The following is a 475-nucleotide window of genomic DNA, read 5'->3' on the forward strand; positions in this document are numbered from 1 at the left end:
GGGGTTAAACTTGAATGGCGAGGTCCCCATAGTTCAAATATTCTATGAGTCTGTGTGCCCCTATCCTGGATGATAAAAGAGAAATGTAACCAAATGTGAGAAACAGTGGCTACCCTCCAAGAGTCTGCATTCAAGTTGGAGAAGAAAAACACAAGAGTGAAATGGTTAAGGAATAAAATAAAACAGTCATTGCTTAAATACCAAGGGGGCTAATAGGAGTAATAAGTGTTCAAGGAGTCCTGAGAAGTGGGGCAAAGAATCATACAACTTAGAGCTAGAAAGGGACCTCAGAGATCATTTATTTTACAGGTATGTTTTTTGCCTATAAAATGCCAAATTTGGGTGTGAGGAGGGCAAGACGGAGAGGATGGGAAACAGGAAGTATGGCAGATAAAGGTGTATGGAGCTAGGTAAGGTAGGAATGAAAGATGGAACATCTTATTCCTGGACCGAGAAGTTTGAACATATGCTTTAG

The sequence above is a fragment of the Trichosurus vulpecula genome, chromosome 5, assembly GCF_011100635.1.
Source record: "Trichosurus vulpecula isolate mTriVul1 chromosome 5, mTriVul1.pri, whole genome shotgun sequence".
Classification (NCBI taxonomy): domain Eukaryota; kingdom Metazoa; phylum Chordata; class Mammalia; order Diprotodontia; family Phalangeridae; genus Trichosurus; species Trichosurus vulpecula.